The sequence below is a fragment of the Cupressus sempervirens genome, chromosome 5, assembly GCF_028749045.1.
Source record: "Cupressus sempervirens isolate cs-2001-9-10 chromosome 5, ASM2874904v1, whole genome shotgun sequence".
NCBI lineage: Eukaryota > Viridiplantae > Streptophyta > Pinopsida > Cupressales > Cupressaceae > Cupressus > Cupressus sempervirens.
In genome coordinates, this window is record NC_143122.1 from 951,264,876 (window position 1) to 951,284,009 (window position 19,134).

The following is a 19,134-nucleotide window of genomic DNA, read 5'->3' on the forward strand; positions in this document are numbered from 1 at the left end:
ATATGACCAAAACTTATTAATAAATGATGGCTAACTATAGAGAATAAAAATAAAATATAAAAAAATAAACAAAGAATATTACTTGCAAAAAATTAACCGCATTGAATGATTAGCATGTAGGGGGAGATGATACAATAATAGATATATCACTCCCAAAAGCGTTATATGTGGCATCAAAATAAAGTAGTGCAAGACATAGTTGAGGAGGACAATGATGAGTTGAATAGTAGATTCACTCTAATTTGGATACATTTTCCTGGCCAAAAAATTGAACATCAAGCAAAATGCATTTGAAAGGTGCAAGTGAGATCTTTTACTCCAGGTGGATAAGGATAAGAATAGTTGCTACAAGTTATGGAAAGTGATAGATGTAGCATAATTTGAACATTTCCTATACATAAAAAAGTAAGGAAATTAATACACTGCCGACGTGCTAGCCGGATAACCTACACAGATAAAACAAGGGAAGAGATCACAATTGCAGTGTTTCCTTTCCATGATAACCTACATGTAATCTTTAGAGTTTAACAAGTAATGGTGTAAGGAGAGATCTGTTGGTTTTTTTTTCTCCTACGCTTTCACAGTCAGCTTTGATTTGATTGATTACATCAATCGAGTGCCATATATCTTGGTTGCTTTGATTGATCAGGTTGATCGATAGAAAATCAATGTAATATTTTGGTATTTTCCTAAAAGAAAAATATGACTTTTCTATAAGGTGAAAGAAGTGAGAAAAAAAATTTAAATAGAGTTGAATGTTATTAAAAAAAATGCAAAGTGATATGTTTAAATAAAAGAATCTAAACCTGTGAGATTTTCAATAAGTATTAGATATTAAAAATACAAAATACAGATTTTAAACCATGTAATTAATGAATTAAATAGTTTGCAAGAAGATAGAATGAGTAACCTGGAACAAAATAGGTTAGATTAAGGAAAATATAAGAAAATGAAGGAAAGCCTACATAAACTTATTAGATCCAATCTAATCCAAAGAGAATTAGTTTTAAAAAAACTTATAGATTGAATGAAGCTTGCAACACAAAAAAAAATTGGGAAATGACGCTTCAAGTTTCACTCTCAACAAAAAGTCTCCAATATGATAACCTTCACACAAACTCAAAATAAGGATTAGGTTTCTCTGGTACCATGTTAGAAATAATAAAATTGAAATGAGCTAAAATTAAAGAATTAAATTGATCCAAGAGAGTTTGTGATGAACATAATTACCATACTTTAAAGAGCTTTCCAAGATCAACACAAGAATGGAGGCACATATTTTGAAAGGGGAAAGCAAAGAAAACCCCTTGTGAATTATATGAATGATGAAAATGCCTAAGAATGGAGAGAGAGAGAGAGAGAGAGAGAGAGAGAGAGAGAGAGAGAGAGAGAGAAGCAGTAGGGCTTATTACATGAACTACATTGTGATTGTGTGTTGTAGAATGAGAGAGAAGCATCTCTTATAAAGAGATGAGAAGAGGAGTTATTTGTAACTCCCAAGTGAATGATTGCCACATTCATAAGTGTGTGCATAACAAGTGTCATAATCCTCTTAAGGAGGAATAAACTATTTTCCTTAATAAAGGAATTACAAAAAATGACTTGTCCTCACATGTGGACTAGAGGATAAATAACATAAGGGATACCTTGGTTTATCCCATTTGATTAATACAACCAAGGAAAGATTATAAATTCTAACAACCTCCTTTTAAAGATTGTGAAGACTTAGGGTTAGGTATGGATCTATGATCCATATTGAATCTCAAATTTCTGCTCATACCTTGCATTTTTCTCATTGGTTACATGCCTTCTCCATTTTTCTGATTGGTTGCATGTAGATCATATAGGGAGTGTAAAAGATTCATCCTTATCCTTTTTCTCCTTTGAAATCTCTCTATGTTAGCTCCAAAAATGGTTTACATTTGAGTTTGTGAGGGCACAAACTCATATGATGATTCTATGTTACTCGGCACATACTAGACTACTGATGATTGGCACATATACTATCCTAGATTGCTCAACACCTATTACACTCTATCTTGCTTAGAACTTATATAATTCTAGTTCACTCAACACTTATATACTACTTGGGACCTGAAGTGAATTGAAATACTAGCTCGGCACACACTATGGCTTGGCATACATAGTGTACTCAACTTCAATATAAAAGGTGATCAAGTGTGTTGACACTCAAATGTCAAAACTATCTAAGGACTAATAGATCTAGCAGTCCTAATTGCTCTTAATAAGGCAGATCATTAGAGGTGATCATTGTAAGCCTTAACAGGCCAACTTTATGCTATAGTATTGAAGTTTTGTGGGTATCATCCCCACCCTAGTTTTACTTTATATTTGGAAGCTTTCTAGGCCACCAAATTATTGTGTTCACATGTCATGAATGTTTATATTTTCATGAATTAAATGATTATTGGATTATTGCAATTAGGATCTGAATAGAATAAAGTTTTATGGTTAATGATTCACCCCTCCCCTCTTAGTAACCTAGCATAGTCTTGAATATTTCCAACAATTGGTATTAGAGCTTTTTGGTTCTCAAGATAAAGCTTGAGGAAAGATCAAGGACAATGGAGATATTCAAACTTAATAAAGCAACTAATAATGAAATGCTAGATCTAGAAATGCCGCTACACAACTCAAGAAAGCTAAGAAGCAACTTTCCAAATCCCTGAAAAGAAGGAGGAACTTCCAAATCAAATGAATGATCACCAATACATTGAATAAAATATTGAAGATCTTTTTCCTTCAAGTAGTTCAGATGAGGCAAACAATGTAATCAAAGAACTCTTAAAGAATGGTTCCCTACAAGAAGAAATAAGAAAGCTCAAAAGAGAAAAAGAAATTTAGTAAGGCTATGTGAAATCTTTGAGCAAAGGAACAAGATGAAAGAAGAAATGGATGGAAGAAATGATGAGATCTAGAACTAATCCCATTAGCATGAAGATCTTACAGATCAAATCTCCAATGCAAATGAAGAAATCATGAGTGAAAGATTGAAAAATGACCTCAACACTAAAAAGAAAGTGAATGAGAGAATGATGAAATCACAAGCAAACATGAATTAGTTGAATCAACTAAATGAGCAGAATCTCTATAGACAAAAAGATAAAGCAAAAATTAGATACAAAGAAGAAGGTGAATCCTCTAAACAAGGTGCTCAAATGAATTAAAGACCCACTTGCAATCACTATGGTAAGATAGGTCATACATCAAAAAAATGTTGGAGTAATTGAAAAGAAAAATTCAATGGTAAATGTTACAATTGCAATCAGCATGGTCACAAGGCTAATGAATGTAAAGAGAAACCAAAATTTGAAGACAAATGTCACAAATGCAAGAAAGAAGGTCACAAAGCATCAAACTATAGAACCAAGTTATTCGATCCAGTAGAGCAAATTGTGAAAGCAATATTTGGTTGGGACTATAACACCTAGTGTAGATGTCATTACTATGGAGGGTATGGACACATTGGAATGAACTATGTTAAACATCATACAAGGGGGAGAGATACCACCATAAGATGTTTCACTTGTATAGAACTTGCTCATCTAGCCAAGAATTTGATGAATACAAGCATAATTGAAGATGAAAAGAAAGCAAAAATAGATAACATTAGAAAGAAAATGAAGTAGCAATGGATTCCTAAATCCATGGAGGAAGCTAGTCCAAGCAATGATGGTCATGTCACTCAGGAAGTGGGCACGACTTTGCTATTTCCAACTTAGTTCTTAAGTAAGAACTCAAACTACATTATCATGATCACATCTAAACAGTTTCAAAATTGAAAGAAAGCAAAGATCCAAATCAGTATTCAAGATACAAGGGGATCACATGAGATTAGTATCAGTTATCATCAAGTAAGGTTGGGTCATGGACTCTAACAAGCAAGGTCAAGAGTAACTAGTATGTGCACATGTTTGGTTACCAAGTTATGAAGTATTCATAGAGCGATCCGAATAGATAGTGGATGATAGTCTATTTTTCATAATGATGTCATCATAGCTACTTTCATACCAAGCATTAATGACAAATTATTATCAAAAGGAAGGAAATTGAATTCATTTTTCACCAAAATCTTAAAGTGTTATTGTGATCAAGCGAATTGCAAAAGTGATCATGTGATTTCGAGTGGAATTTGCAGTAATTTTTTTTTAAGTTTTCCATAACCTACTAAGTGGTCATGGAAGCATCAAGCAGTAGTAGCAAGGAAAAGAAAGGGTTAGAAATATTGGTCTAAGGAGTCGAATGGAAACCACCAAATCTCAAACTTGTACCAACAATTGCAAAAATCCTAAATCCAAATGGAGCACAATCACATATCCCTCCTAATGTACTACTCATTAATGATATCCAAACTCATTTTAAGTGTACAATTCAAGAAATTGGAACCCTAGAAATGGACGATTCCTTAGGTGAACTATGTGTGAATGGTGTTCTTAAACCTGAACATAAGCACTTGGAAGATAAGGGTTTAACCCACATTCCCCACTTGCCTTGAAGTTTCCAAATCAAATGGATTAGATGCATCCTAAGCCGAGTTCACGGTGGTCAATTATGGCTTGAACAACCAGTTTTGATCACTAAGAAGATGATTTATCACATGTAGACCAAAGCTTGAAGATGATTGAAACTATTATTAACTTAAAATATACTACATTGGTAGCATAATTTGTATATTGTACATATCTCAAGCTAGGGAAGCCCCTCAGAGTATTTTTAAAATTTTTCTCTCCAAAGCCAAAACTACTAAAACCCTAGGGTGGGTGGAGTTAGAGAAGAAAACCCTAGCCAAGTGGGATGGAAGAGGCATGAAGATTAGTAGTGTAATAGATGCAGAACTAAAATTTGGCATACATGTGATAACTCACAAAATCTATAGTTCTAGTCATCTAAATAATGTGTCGTGTGAAGCAGTAGACTTGACATTCAAAGTCATGAAGAACAATTTGTCATATGATCTTGTAGACTTGTTATTGAAATAGTTCAACAAAAACATGGAAAGTATAAGAACATCCAAGAACAATCCTTGAAAATTCGGTTCATTGTTGAATGTCTATTTTTCAATGTTCAAAAGTTTTTCCCTTCTAAAGGTACAGTCATATGGAGAAAGTATGTGCTAGTTTTGTATCAGATTAATGAGTATATTGCATAAATGGGTGAGAATTTTGTCAGCATAATGGATAACTACTTTGATGTCTTCAAGGAGAAATTGAATAACAGATTTAGGATTCCTAGAAAATTCATTGAAGATTACAAAGATGTTTGTTTCATGGTAGACAGTGACAAAGTCTACATTCAGGCAATTAATCCAAGAGTTGTATGGGTAAAACCTCTTCCCTATGAGGTGAACATTGATGAAACAAAAGACATAATTGAAGCCTTGATAAATGAAGCTATTGATCCAAAGGCACCACACTTTGGAACATATGATGAGGCCAAGGCAAGAATAGAGCTTGAAATCAAGCTTCCATAGGCAATTAACAAAAGCAAGAGAAGAATAACAAAACTCAAATCGAGCACACCTCTTTTGTTGACCAAAGGTAAAGGAGAAGATGATGATGATGAAGTAGAGGATGAAGAAGAATCAAAAAAGGAAGAAGAGCTAGTGAAGAAGAAATGCAAGGTGATCATCACCAAGCCACCCAAGCCATCCACTGTAATGTTTACCTGGAGATCAAGAAAGAAAGGTAGTGAAGTTGTGTTTAGTAAGCCTCCTCTCACCTTCTAGTAAAGACTAAAATAAATGGAAGAAGGTGTAAGAATAACCAACTTCAAATCATTAAAGTATGAGACTAGGATAGAGGTTGAGAAGAAGCAGATTAAGGAATTGGTGCTAACCAAGATGGGTAAATGGAAGTATTCCCTTGATCAAATAGCCTCTCAGATGTCTAATGATCTATTAGAGAGATTGAAGCCAAGATGGGACTCAGCCATGTAGACAGTGAAAAATATATATGAACAAACCATGAGGCAATTGTTACTGAGCATTACCAATGTTGAGGTAAAAGAGTCTTTAATGAAAAATGAAGAAACGATGACTCTTAGATTCAATAATTGTTTAATTTTATTAAAAGATATAGAACATGTAGTCAAGAATGCTACAGGTATGTGGAATAATATTTATCACTTGCATAACAAAGTGACTTTCTAGTAGAAGTCAAGGATGATGATAGTGATGATGAGGAAGAAGGAACAAATTTTGAGACAACATAGTTTGACAATGAAGAAATAAGATAAAGAGGAAGAAGCTATTGAGGAATTAAAAGAAGATGATGAGGAGACTAATCCTATGAAGATAGCAGCAATAGTCATTTCCTTGCTTCCTCATTCTCCAAGAAAATTAGCAGCTACATTAAGTTCAAAGACAGCTTTAGTAAGTTTGATTGTGACCACAATAGATACCTCAAATTTCCAATCACTCTTTGCTCCCTCACAGTTCAGTGCATCACTAATGGAAGTTTCTACCACTTCATCTACCAAGCTATAGCCTCCCTCTTCTTCAATTCTTGAGTTAGCATCATCAGTAGTGAGTATAGCATGTTCTACAATTTTGTGTTCTTTAGCAGTAAGTACAGTTTTGAGTTCTAAAATTTTGGATTCTACAACTTTGTTTTCTACAGCTTTGGATACACTTGTAAGTATATCAATTTTGGATTTAGTAAGCATTCCACTTAGTATTCCATTTGTTGGTACTATATCAATTTTTACTACTAGTCCTACTATCTCTACTATTGTTTCAATTCTGGATTCTAAGGCAATATGTACAAAGGCAGTTGAACCCAAGGCTCAACCATGTATAAGACTTTTGAGTGGAAAGGATATATAGCAAGATATTAATCTAGACGAGGAGATTGAGATTCCAATGTGGGATTTTGATAATGCCACTTCAAATCAAATGCAAATAGTTGGTCAACTCCTCCATAAGAAAGAAAAACAAAATAAATTGAGAGAGGAAAGAGACAGAGAATATAAAATCATAGAAAGTGCTAAGAATATCTTGACTGAGGTAATAAGTGTTGAAGTTGATACTTCTCAACACATATTATTTCAATTAGAATAGGTAATTTATAAGTTCAATGAGGACTCTAGTGGTCAAGAAAAATTGATTGAGAAAGAAAAAAAGAAATTTGGTAACAAGGTGCTTGAGCACATTGCTCACAAAATTTCTATTCAGCAAGTGGAGCTTTCCTCAATTTTGACCAACCTTGAAAACTATTGCACAAATGTAACATCACTTTTTGGAAAATTATGCAATGTTACCAAGTTCACAAAGGAAACTTGACCCTAGTTCAAGCTCTTTACATCATATGAAAATCAGATTTTTGTCAGATATGTAGGCAAAATTGTTGAGAGAAGAAGCAAGGATCCAGTCTTCATTGATAGATATTAAGAATATGATCTTTTCCATCATGGACATAAATGTAGAAGCACATCGTTTATTCAAAAACATTGATCCATGGCAACAACTTCTCAATTGTAGATCACATGATAGAACTCTCTGCAGAAGTCCAAATTGCTCTACATATGTGCAAATTTCTACGAGAAAATTGGGATAAGACTTTAGCACTCATACTTAAGCTACATTCTGAGTTTCTTTCTTGTATTGGTGTCTCTTTGTAAATAAGTTTTGAATAAATCTTTGGCATGATTGTCAAAAATGGGGAGAAATAGAATATATATGAGAGATAGCATGTATATATACTTAGTATGTATATTGTATGGGGGAGAATCATGCAAAGTAAAAGAAAGGAAAGTATATACTTACAAAGACAATTTTTGAAAAATCACAAAAATAGTAGACCAGTACCGAGCTAGTATCACATTGTAATGTATGTAAGTTTTGGCTGATAAGTGTTTTTGTCACTAATGCCAAAGGGGGAGATTGTTGACATTAAGTCAAGTTTTTTATTAGTAACAACACTTATTCAGATTTTGTTTGGTTACTAAGCTCATTGAATAGTCTACAGTGTTTTCCATGTAATTTAGTAGCCACCAAGCTTTACAGTTCCTACTGGGATTCTAGTGGTTACCAAGTAAATTCACGCAGTGTGAAGTCTTATAGTTCCACCGAGCTATCAGTTCATATGAAGCAAAGTTAGTGTTAACCGAGTGATGAGATGATTAGTTTTTATCAAGTGTAGTCATGGTAAATGAGTAACTCAATTTCTACCAAGTTACATAGTATCTACCAAGTCACTAGTGTAGCCTGAGTTCGAGACTACTCTAAGATGATTAGTATGGATGGAGCTTCAACTTCTATCGGATGCATGATGATGTTGAGTAATGACAGTGGACGCCATGTATCAAAACTTCACAAAGTCAGTCTTTAGAACCTGAGTGTCTTCATTTGAGCTAACTTTGTAATATTGGTGTTAACTTGTATATTGGCCAACTTTGTAATTTTGTAAATTGGATTGATATATATATGTAATGTATTGTATCATATCCATATAGAGAAATGTATATACACAAAAATGAAAAGAGAGAGAAGCATGTGAATGTGAATCAACAGCTCGTGTATTGTAAAGCCATATCAGAAAAGGAGCAGTAGAGTCATATATATCACTTAAAGGCAATCAATACTTCAAAGAATATCTATTAGCAAATTAGTTGTAAGTCAGAGATCCACTGTTTCATTCTAAAAGGTGAACCAATTCAAAATCCTCTAGCGAGGTAGACTTAACAGTCTTTTGTCAAATCTCTTCACCAAGTGCATACTTCATTGTATGTTTGTAAACCTCTAACAAGGTAGATCTAGCAATCCTAATTACCCCTAATAGGGTAGATCATCAGAAGTGATCATTATAACCCTTAATAGGCCAACTTTGTGATATATTATTAAAGTTTTGTGGGTATCATCCCCACCCCAATTTTACTTTCTATTTGGAAGGTTTCTAGGTCACCAAATTATTGTGTTAATGTGCCATGAATTTTTATATTTTCATGAATTAAATGATTAGTAGATTATTACAATTAATATTTGAATAGGATAAATTTTTATGGTTACTGATTCACCCCTCCCCTCTCAGTAACCTGGCATAGTCTTGAATATTTCCAACAATATATGTATGCATGTATTTATGTATGTATGTATATGTATGTATCTATGTATAGGATAGTTATATTCATAATGATAAATGGAAAGACTCGAATCTTAGTAATCTTAATGTAGTTGATGGTTCTATAAATGAGGAGTTGTGGGAACTTCTAAAAGAAATCCATATTCCTTCCTTGCTTGGCAAGGATAGGGTGATTTGGGATCAAAATGCTCAGGGTAATTTTAATGTGAGTTTGAACTATTATAATATTATATTGGCTCAAAGAATTCCTCTAAAAGATGGAAGTATGTTTGGAACTCTCACTTCCTCCCTAAGATTAGTTTCATATGGTGGTCAGTTATGCACAACAAAATTCTTACAATTGATAACCTCTAAAGGTGTGGCTTCTAGGCAAGAAAAACTTTAGTGGCTAATATTCACCAATTATCTAATATCACTTGTCTAGGACCCCAAATTTGGCTAAATATTTTTCACTTTTGGAATGTCCACGTCACTTGCATTTTACCAAAATCAGGTCCCATTCTTAGGAAAATCACCAACAATAATATAAAAGTATATATATATATATATATATATATATATATATATATATATATATATAGATATTGGTGATGACTTTACCAATGGAATCTAGTTTCTCTATGTGGTAAATTAAATATTTTTGTCTATAATTTCTAAGGCTTGTCTTAATCGATGGCCAGATTTGCCAATATTTAGTAAAAATATAAGTTAGGTTATAAATTAATTACATATATTTTACAAGCATCTCTATTATGAAGAATTTTCATAATACTTTTATTCCTAGATTTGATTGGAAACACGTGTCTTTATTTTTAGGAATTTCTTTAAAACTTGGTATCCTTTTAAAAGTTTTCCTAAAAATAGGACTTAGGCCATTAATTTAGGATCATCTAATGGTTATAAATAATAGGGGTGCTATCCCCAAACCACCATTCAATAATTTGGAGAGAATTTGTAATGATAAGAGTGGGCTTAATTTAACCTTAAAGTTTAATAATTAATCAAGCTCCATATAATAATAATAATAATAATAAAACATGGTTTCTATGTATGTGTACTTTTTCTATAAGTTTCATCTATAATGAAAGATTCACCTAGATTTTATAAATTTTTCATACATTTGAAAAAAATTTGCCAATAAAATTATTATTTTTCTTGCTTAAAAACAAATTTTCATCAATAGAAATTTTTTTCCCTATCAACTAATGTTTGATTCACCAAAATTCTATACTTTTTTTTTTTCAAAGGAAGGTCGCTTAAATGTATCCCTGCCTTGAGCTTGTCAACTACTATGTTCTATGCAACTGTAAGGAGGAAACTATCACTCACCTTTTAGTTCACTAGTCTTATACTGCTACTATGTGATCGAGCTTATTCATCCATATGGGGATTTCTTGGGTCTTTGATATGGACATCCAATAGTTTATTTTATATTGTAATTTCACATCCCATCACCCCCTCATTAAAATCCACCCTATATCACTTGGAATATATGGAAAGAGCATAACAATTGCATATTTAGAGTGAAATATTGCCCTTCTAGGGGAATGTGCTCTCTCCTAGAAGTGACAATCCCCTTCTCCTCTCCTTCCCTCCTTTGTAGATGGATAAGAACTGGGTAGAGTTTTGGAATATATCTCAATTAATAGAGAAGATAAATAATACTAAATATCTTCTAAGGAAAGGTATGAAATAATAGAACCCTCAAGAAAGTTGACAAAAAATTTATCATCCCAAAAGATAGAAGGGTTTCCTTGGCAGAAACAAAAAATCTAAGGTTGGCCTACATAAATGCAAGGAAATAAAATTCACAACAAATAAAAATATAGAAATTGCAAAGGGTATAAATTTAAACATAACATGCATACCCTACCATCAACACCTTTTTAGAACACAAAAATTTGGAAGAATAGAGAAATGTAGAAAAGACTAGTTGGATCACCATTAGAAAGACCCAGAAAAAATCAAAAATAGAAAATATTCTAAGGACTATGATATTATAATGTCAGTCTTATCTCAGATGTAAAAACATAAGCACTAATTGTTATGATGGGGATTTTGAAATTATGGCATGTGAGTGGTAGAGCTGACTTGGTGCCTACCTTCGAAAATGATTATATGTTTGCAATTTTGAAATGGGTTGTCATTTCAATAAGTACTTTAATTACTCTTCATTATGGAAAGGGTATGTTTGGAGCCCAAGGCAAGATATATAGTGATATTTAATAATACCAAGCAATGGGACTTTCCAATTTTTGAAGGCCTATTATTCCTCATTTATTACATGGCTATGAAGAGGGAATGAAGTGGAGAGAGGGGAATATAGTTTATTTCTTTTTATCATAGATAACCAAGTGTTACCATAGTATTGAGGCCCTAAATATTGTAATGATTTACTAGCATTTGAGAAAACATGTTTACCTCAATTTTCTTACCATTGCCTTTGGTTTCTCTAGTCACTTAACCATGGGACAAATATCTAAAGATTTGGTGGTGGAGCTTGGTGATGACACAACCATAGAGAGTAACATTGCACATATTATTGAGCTACCAAGGATTGACGAATCCATTCAGAAGGAAAAAGTCACTTGGACATACCTATGGGAAGAGGGTTTGATTTCATTTATGGAGTGCATTGAGGGCCATGATGAAAGGATCTATGTCAATGGTATCTCATTTGAAGTTAGTGGGTAGTTCATTGTGAACTCCATAGAGTTATCTATGAAAAGGAATAATCAAAGGAAACAAGCTAGGAGTGCAAATACAACAAGTCCAAGAAAGTTTTTTTGATTAGGTGAATAACCAAAATGTTTCCTTGGTAGCTTTTCTCATGAAAAACATATCAGGCATTGGGACATAGTCTATTATGCTATTATGCCATACATTACTCTTGAAAAAAGTTTTAAGGTCACGTATTATTATCACTTTCCCATCCTCAATCACTTTAGGAATAGTTAAATTGTATCTTTCCTCACCTATTTTTATATAGATAGTATCGAGAATGTGCATAAGAAAAGGGATGAGTGTAAGAACTATACCATTTACCATGAAGCTTTAATGTTTCATCTATATGGATTTCATAAGGTCCTTAATCCTCAAGTTCAAAATTTGGTCCCCTCATCTCCTAAAATTTTGGTTACTCCCCAAACTTCTTCCCACTCTGGCCATACCCAAAAGGATAAGGGCCCCTTGTCCACTGCAAAGGAGATTAAGGTTGAGGTCCTAGATTTGGATAGCAGTATGGTTACAAGTAAAATGAAAATCCTTAAGATTGGTAGGAGATTGAGAGATAAGAATTCTTGTAGCCCACCAAGTCAAGAGACACATGTTAGATTAGATTCTACTAAAAATAGTGAGAAGAAGGGTCACCAAAGACCTAAAAGGAAGGAAACTAGGAGAAATTATGGAGAATTGGAGGTTGAGGCTATAGTAAGTGAAGATAAAGTTCATTATATACCTACTAGTGGCTAGGAAAACCCTATATCTTCCCATGTTTTAGACACTTTTAAAACTGAAGACAACACCCTCAAATCTAAGGTGACAGGTGAAATTGGTGATCAAGGGACTATCACCTCCCTTATTAGAAACTTGAACATTGATACTCAAAATCTTGAAAATATTAAGAATGCGGGGAACCAACCCAAGGAACTTGTGAGAGGAGATAATCAGAAGGGTGATAGTTCCTTGCCTTAGAAAACTTTTTAAGTTCATCCATCCATAGAGGACACTTTATCCAAGACAGATGAAACTATCACTTCTATAATCAAGAAGAATGATGACCTAGAGGAGAAGTCTGACAATATGGAATTTTTTTAATCTATTTTATGCATTCAATGACCACTACCCTCCATCATCTGCAAGCTAGTAAGGAGGAGATCAACGGTGTTAAAGACATGGAGATTTCTTACTCACTTTATGGATTTCTCACGAATGACTAGTTGTAGCTTCTACTAGAGATCTTAGATAAAGATAAGGAGACTTAGCTCTTGGTTCCTTGTTGCTTTGTTTTTTATATTCTAATGTTAAGTATTTACTGTATTGTCCATGAGGTTCATTTTGTTAATACTTTTTGGACTTGGTTTATGCCTAGATGGTCTAATAATTAGGAAGTATAGTAGATATAGATATTCTTTTGTCTTTGTGCCAACCCCCATTTTGACTTCTTTTAATATCAAAAACACAAACCAACAACCAAATAAATAAAATTAAGTGAAACAAAAGTTAGAATGGAAAAGAGTTATTTGGAGAAAGTTGATAAAAATAATTTATTATAATTAAATAAATTTAAATTTCTTAAATTTTAGAATATAATGAAATGGTGATAAATAAATATTTATTTATTTATTTATTCTTAGGAAGAAAAGTTAGGACAAAGACCTAAATAATTTATCTAATTCTTTAGTCAAAGAATTAGAACAATATAACTTCAAGGATAACTATTAACATGAATAAAGTTAAGAAAATTATTAATTATTAATTAAATAAGAAGTCACCTTTTAAATTTTGAATAAATATGACAATTAATTGTAACCTATAATGAATATTAAAATGAAATTGAATTAGATATATCAGATGTATCAGTGCTTACAATTTTTTGACTTGATATGAACTCGTGTGTTCTCCCCCTTAACTCTTGAAAATTAATCTTCTACTTTATGTTATTAATTCTTTATATATAAATTTTCTCTCAAATCAAAAACATAAAATATTAATTGTATTAATTAAAAACTATTTTATAAATTTGTACACAAATTTCCTAAAGCAATCGTTTTGATACCAAAGATGTAACCAATAAAAGTTTGAATAAAATCATAATTCATACATTATAGTGGTTTTCATTGATTTGTACAACTTTTTCACATTAGCGGAAGATATGAAAACAAGATTCAAAGACAAGTCCATATAGAACTAAATATACCTAAACTAAAGTTGGTCATCACATAGGCAGGCATTGGGCCTTCAGCATGTCAAATGATTGTATGGTATCACACAATTCAAAATTGTATACTAACAAGGCTTGTTGGGAAAGCAATTGAGAGCCCCAGCATTCTTGGTCAATTTAGGTACTAAATTGACAATAGAAACCTGAAAGTCTTGTCTATGATCATAACTCGGACGTGCATTTCCCAAACCTGATTGTGTGAAATATGATCCTTGTAAAAACATGTCATGTATTGATCTCCATACACATGATGAACCACAACCATGTTGTTGTGTCACTTGTTTCTTCGTATAATCATTTGGACCCACAAACCAATTGCCTTCACTCAAGATGGTTGGATGTGAGGTTCCTCCGATTGCATATATTCCCCAAGGCTCATAGTAGTTATTTGCAACATGTGCGTATCCTAGTCTACACCTACATTATCATTGAAAAAAGGATTAGAGGCAAGGCAAAATCTCACTATGAATGAGAAGTATGATTTTAATTATGAGTAGTCCAATATTTAATTTTTGAGCTAGTACTAACATTATAACATAAGAGCACATTATTTGATGAGAATTAGTATATCACATAGAGAATCACTATGTCATAGTTTATTGAATTCTTTAAATAAAAATAGTTTGAAAAATATGATTTTAATTGTGAGGTAGTCCAATATTTAATTTTTGAATTGGCACTAACATTATAACATAAGAATACATTATTTGATATCGTTGAGAAAAGAATCACTATATTATAGTTTATTGAATTCTTGAAAGTAAAATAGTTAGAAAAGTGAAAGTTTTACTTTAAAAAAATTATAAAGTTGATAAATTTATATATTTTGAAATCATTAATTTTATTTATGTTATAGTTTATTGAATTCTTGAAAGAAAATTAGTTACAAAAGTGGAAGCTTCACTTAAAAAAATTATAAAGTTGATATATATATATATTGAAATCACTAATCTTGTTTGATTTATATATTATTTATAATTTTGTTTATTTTTAAGTGTTTTAATTAGTGACAGTGTTATTATACAATATATAATATAATTCAATAAAAAAAAAAGATTTTATTTTTATGTCAAATTTTAGAAGTTCTAAAATTTGCTTACATTGTAGGTAGTTCCTATAATATACAATTAAAAAGAGGATTTGATTCATATTTTCTTCATTAGATATAATTAGAATAAGGTAATAAATAATACACTTTTTTGAAAAAATCTAACAAAAATATCATACATGAGACTATCTTTTATAAGTTCAAATAAATTTTTATTTTCTCTTCACCATCTATAATTAATATGTATATGTTTCTATTTTTGATTTAAACCAAAGAAAAATTATAAGGATGTATTTTTATTAATTGTGATAGATAGATAAAGAGTTTGTGAGGTTTACTTATGTTAAGCATGCTAATATTATTTACATCAAATATGTCAATTAATAGATTCCTTTCAAAATATTTTCATTTCTCATACTCTATCCAAGGTATTCAACTTGCTGAATTAGGGGATGTGATGGATTGAATTTTGAATCTTTTAATCCTATGTAATTTATAGCTACTCATTAGATGGGTTGGTTAATACAGAGTATTTATCATGTTGATATTGTTGAGGCTTGTCTTCTTTTTCTTATATTCATTTAGCATGCTTCTTTTCTACATATGGCTAGTCTTGTAGCCTTACTCTTTTGTACATCAAGGAAACAATATTATTATCTATAATATATTAATAGTAATAGATTAAAGTATAATAATAAAATATATTATCATTTCTTATGTGCAAATAGATATAATAAAAATGTTATAAAAATAATATTTTAATATAAATATTCTTTTAAAAATATATCATTCTATATATATATATATATATATATATATATATATATATATATATATATATATATATATATATATATATATATATATATATATATATATATATATATATATCACAAAATAATCTAATAAAATATTATATGGTTATTTTGGTTAACAATTTTTTTTAAAATAGAAAAAATGTTTAATATTTTACAAAATATTATACATTTTTTTTTACACAGTATATTCTTAAATATAACACATACATTTTTCTTAAAAAAATCAATTCAATTGATAGATAATTTACCTTGGCATCCTTTGCATGAGATCTGGTCCAAAATGGTTGAATGCCACTGTAACCCTCATATTTGTATCAGGGGTGTATGAGTCACTATTGCCCAATAACATTACCTGTCACATTGTGTAGGTATAAGGAATGTAAAATAATCAATTTTTTGTGTAGATAAAAATATCTATACAAAATTTTATTGATTTATGAAATAAACTATTCTAGTTTTTTATTGTTGAGGATTTTTTATGACACCCTTGTTTTTATTTTCTGTTTGTAGTAGGAGACAATATAGGTGTAGGAGTATTTTTTTATAATTATAACAAATAACATAATATAAATAATTCTAAGTTGTGAAACAACATATTTATGACCATATTATATTTTATTTAAAACATTAAAAAATAAAAAAACAATATAATATTTGGATAACAATAACCCTAGCTTATTATGTTATATTGACTCTTCAAAATAAACTATAATGTGTGCACTTGCTCTCTATCATTTTTCTTTAAAAAATTATCTTTAAAATAAAGATAGATAGAATAATACACTAATGTCCTTACTATTGCATTTCTAAATTAACACTCATAATAAAAAGACTTAAACATTTGTATATTTTGTAATTGTTTAAACTTATAATATTTTGATTCTTTCAAAATATCAATGTCGTACACAGATTCATATTACAAACCAAAAAAATGTCAAAACTACACCATGACAACATATATTTAACACATGATGAAGTCTACTTTGTATAAATAATACAGTCTTCTCACATTCATAATAAGTGTTCATATGCCAAATATACTTATTTAAAATTATTACATTGAACATTCTCTCAATTATAAAATATCGAAAGAAAGAAATCCCAATCAAGAATAATAAAACTATATTAAAATTATGCATAACTATTCTGATTTAATGAATCGTTTAGCACTTATATAAACCACATTGAAGGACATAAGATTGATTAAATGTAAAATGTGATCACAAAGTGTCCTATAAAACACCAACTCATCAAACTATTCCTTACATTAAACCCTAAAAATAGGGATGAAGAAGATGCAATTAAAAAAGAGCAAACCCTTAAAAAAATTGATGTAGTGAAACGCTTACCTCATTATGATTAAAGAAGCGGTTATTGGAAATAGTAACTGCTGTTGAGCCAAGCGTCACATCTACGAGACCATCACTGCAATGAGAAATGGTATTATGATCAATCCAAATGTCTGTAGAACTTATAACAGATATACCATCGCCATCCATTGGATTATCTGTCACCACTCCTCTGAACTCGTCTATCAACACATTCCCAGATCCAGTAGCTTGACAATCATGAATAGTCAACCCATGGATGATAATATTCCTGGCATTGTAAAGCGTAATGCAGGCCCCATCACCAATGGTGACTCTTGCACCTCTTCCATCGATAGTCTTGTGGCTTGCGAAGAACAATGGCATGTGAAGCACAATCTTCATATCCCTCGCAAAAACTATCCACAGTGGTCGATCTCTAGTAACTCCATATCTGAGAGTCCCGGGCAAGGGATTTACAGCATTATCATCATCTCTAGTGACTGTGTAAATCTCACCTCCTTCGCCTCCCTTCGCATAACTTCCAAAGCCTTTCGCACAGTTTGAGAGGTTCATCCTGTGATTTGCCCAATATGGGTCTCTCCTCCAGCACGTATCAACGGCATTGTAGTTGTTGTTTCTCTCCAAGGGTCTTGATTTAGACAAGACAAATTGCAAGACAGTTATGAGCAGGGTGAATACGTTGCGCGTTACAGCCATGTTGTGATTGTAATGGAGTTGTATATCACTTAAACTTGTCAATGTAAGCTTCATCTGTATCAAGTGTTTGTGGACACTAGGTCATACATATAGTCTGGGACATCAGATTGTTATTTGTTATGCTCAATATAGAATATATGTATGGGACGTCGATGCCTGTTATTTGGTGGTTATGAAGATTTAATAGCAGGGTTTTGTGTGTCACAGATATGCGTGGAGGTTGCCTGCTATCACTGAGCTTCCAATCGCGGATCCTCTGTGTGTATTTTAAGGAGAAAGATTGGATTGTAGTGCAACGTCCTGATTGTCACTGAGTATGATTGAGTGGTTAAGAATATAATAGGGAGTGGCTAATTTTTGCAATGAATCTCCAATTTGGGTAAATTAACGCAGAATTTAATTGGAAGTGTATACACGTGGAATCTTCGGTTCCATAAAAATTTGTCCTTGTAGGTTATGTTATAATTGTGTGGTTGTATAGTTATCTGTGTCTCTTTATGGATTAATAAGCTTTTGGTGTAATGTTTATTTTGGATTAATAAGTTTTTGGTGTAATGTTTGTTTGTCTTTGGAGGTAATGCTATAACTAAGTGGTTGAATAGTTTTCTATGTTTCTTTGTGGATTAATAAGATTTGGATTTAATGTTATTTTATCAGCTTATATCGCAAGACTTGGGCAGCCTTCTATAAACTTTTTAATCATGTACTAATTTAATATTGAATAATTTAATATAATCAATAATTTTATTTTAGAAACATAAAATTGTGATAGTTTACTATTTTATAGAAAGAGTTAATATAGTACTAGATATATATAGTATATATTAATATTTTTAAGTATTATATTGTCATATTTTACTATGTGATATATTATAAGTTTAGTATAATAGTAATATATTATTTAATTATCATCATATATTATAAATCTATAGAACTAATTATTATATGTAAATTATTGTTAGAGATATATATAATTTTATAATTTTATAAAATATAGTTTCTATTTTAATAAAAAATTATCATTTATAAATTGTGTATCAAAATTTTAATCATATATTATTGTTCAAATATAACTATAGTATATATTATGTAACTCTTAACATATATTAAAATTTACAAATTGTGCATCAAAATTTTAGTCCAAAAATATGAAATATGGATAGCCTTCCAAAAAAATTTAATTTTATACTAAAAAAATCAT

At 31.1% G+C, this 19,134-nt stretch overlaps 1 pseudogene; it reads right to left on the reverse strand.

Moving 5' to 3' along the window:
* Nucleotides 1–14,105: 14,105 nt before the first annotated feature.
* On the reverse strand, nucleotides 14,106–17,933 carry LOC149559112 (pectate lyase 1 pseudogene; annotated as a pseudogene).
* Nucleotides 17,934–19,134: the final 1,201 nt, after the last annotated feature.